Source organism: Larimichthys crocea, chromosome III (genome assembly GCF_000972845.2).
Source record: "Larimichthys crocea isolate SSNF chromosome III, L_crocea_2.0, whole genome shotgun sequence".
Taxonomy (NCBI): Eukaryota; Metazoa; Chordata; class Actinopteri; family Sciaenidae; genus Larimichthys; species Larimichthys crocea.
Window position 1 is genome coordinate 46,522,596 of NC_040013.1, and position 3,093 is coordinate 46,525,688.

The window sequence follows — 3,093 nt, forward strand, 5'->3', positions numbered from 1 at the left end:
GGGGAGGAGCCGTCTGCCGTCAGATGATCAGGGCATAAGGTGCTCTCCTCACTGATACTCTGCAATCCCCAGCATTACAGAGCTGCAGTTCAGACTTTACACAATAATCCCTGTTCATCTATTTTATACTTGTACTGGTACTCACAATACTTATTACTATATCATGTCTGTATATCTGTGGCCAGGGGATAATCATTTATGATTTCATCTTAGTTCAAACTCGACTGGATGATTGGTTATATTAATATAATTATATGTACATTAAAGGTCTAATGATTCAAAAGTTCCTGTGAAATTAAACCGTGTCTATAATGTCACGGAGAAAATCAGATATATATCTACAGAGGCTCTTTCTTCGAACTGTGCTGCCAGCAGAAAAAAAGCCTGCCAAGGTCATCATCCTGTAACACCACAATAAGTATTTCTCCAGTGTGAAAAAAATATTATATTATAACACTAATACCTGGAGATAAAGAGTCCATTCAAGTGATTTCACACAGTTTACTTTAGTCTTTTCAAGCTGAGATGACCCTGATTACATCATTAGAGTTGTCCCAGGTAGGACTCAAGACTTAAAGTTTTGAACATGAAACCTGCATTACAATATATGGGCTTTGGAAGAAGTTGGCATTTAGGGACCAGAGGGATCTAATGAAAGATGCTATTGAGTGACATTATGGGAAATGCAGGATTGAGTGTTTGTGGAGGTGATACATTTTAGGGTTTGAAGTTCAGGTGATACTGGGAAATAAGTGCTTGGGATGATTTGTGGGCCAACCATCTCAGAAAACACAAGTTTTTATAGCTGCTCTGAATGGCCTCTCTCAAAGGCATATTATAACATGGTGATTGGCTGTACTGCCTGATCTGTACATCCTGCCCAATCTGTACTTCACTCATTGGTTGACATAAAATGTTCTCAACTTTTCAGCACAAGGCATGGAGTCATACCACTCGTCAATGTCACACTTGGCCCAGGCACCACTTCTTTTCTGTGTTGATGCCAGTAGATGTGATAAGATTGGTGGGACAATACCAAATGCAGACAAGAGGTTGATAATAGAAGTCACAACTTACAACCCATCCCACCACCCATTTTTTTCAGCGTGTCATGAACCCAAATCTCTACTTTTTGGGGGTCTTTTATTGGCTTGTCTGTCCGCCCTGTTCATCATATTTGATCAACTGGTTGCACAGACAGTTCCGCTTCACAGACACACCAGCTGTTTTACCCAAGCTTCACCAAGACAAACCGGCTACGCCTGTAGTGTTGCGTTTGATAGGCCCCATTCTCTTGTACTTCGGTTGTTCGCTTTCAAAGTGACAGAAATAATAGAAATCAAACCCTGGTTCCTTCTTCACCTCTGCACGTCTATCCAAACATTGTGCGAAGCAGTTGTGATTGTCGTATATACTCTGTTGGTCCATCTGAAATGCCCTCTCCAACAGAGCTATACACTTTTGAGATGCAAAACTTTGAAGCTCCAGTCTTTACACACCTATTTCTGTCACTGTTTGTATGCACTATAAAAGCCTTCCAGGAAAGATTATCTGAAAGTGTGAGCTGCTTTTCAAAATGTCTTTGAGTGTCACTTTTCCAACAGCTATAAACACATTTGCTTTCTGTTCCACTTGGTTGGGACTTGGCAACTGTACAGGCCATAGCATATAATTTACATCACTCAGTGAGCCCTCGTGCCCTGTAAATGGGGGAGCTGTCAACCTGGAAGACACCACTCCCATCAAGACACAAATGTCTAATCACAGGATAAAGGTGATAACTGAGAATAACTTTGTATTGATTTGCAGTGACCCTTTTTTTCATAGAGGACAAGTGGCAAGAAAATCCTCCACATGTAGAAGATTCTGCATTCATTATCATTCTTTCTTTTCTCACTCTTTTATTTGAGTTTTCCTTCAATGTGTCTACAATTTATAGGACAGACTGTAGTGTAGGATACAGTATTCTTTGCCCTTTACAGATATCTCTACGTTATATTTGTCCCAGAAATTATTGATTTTTTTTTCTGCACCCACTGAAAAGAAGCAGAAACTTTTAACTCCTTGGTTTAAAGCAGAACTCATCCTCATTAGCATACGCATATTACCAAACTTTAGTCAGTCTCTCTCCCTCTCTGTAACATGTACTTGAGTTCGCAGGTCTAAAAACAGACTCTTCACCTCACAGATGGGACATAATGTCTCCGAAAAGACAAAGCTCTTTTACAAAGAAAGGGTCAGATATGCCTGGGAGGGACATGTGAATCCAAAATCCCCATTCATAATAGAAGTGTATGTGTGTGTCTAACATCCCCATTGACTACGCTGACTCCTTCCTACAGGAGACTTTCTCAGAATCCAAGCTGTTTTAGCCAGATGTCTAAAATGAGAGCCAGAGAGGGCAAGTGAAGGGCGCATTTATATTTCAACAGTCCACACTTAGAGAGAGAGACAGAGAGAGAGAGAAAGACAGAGATCATATTTGATTGCTTAAAAATGTATGGTGTTTGTACGACAAAAGATGGCAGCGGCATGTAGATCATAATGCTTGGAAATGAGGACATTGAACAAGTCGCAGCCTAGTCAGCAGCAGTGAGGCTGACAGGGGAATCTGAATCTGGAGGAGAAAAGAGTCAGTTTTAGCTTTAATTGAGCACAAAAGAGCCCTTTCAAGTGACGGGGTAACAGTTTGGGGAGTGGAAACTAAAATTCTGTCCTTCTTAATAAAATATAGTGCTGCGCTAGATAAAAAATGTTAGGAAATAGGAAATCTAGGACCCCAAGGGTTTCTGACCCTACTTTGAGGAGTACTCTGGTGTAAGAGATGGAATAGTTGCAGGCTGTGCTTTGCAGTGTGCAGATGTATTTGATAATTTATCAGGCACCTGGTCTCTGAGCAGTAGTGATAACCTGCAGCCCACAGCCAGCAAGATAGTCACAAGGTCTCAAGCTCAGAATGAACTTTTCATGCTGACTCAATGATATTTTCATAGATAAAGACAGTGTTTCAAAATAATATCCTTAATACTGTTAACTTTTCAGGGTAGAATCTAACATTCAATCTGCAGCGCAAGCTATTATTTATTGAATAGA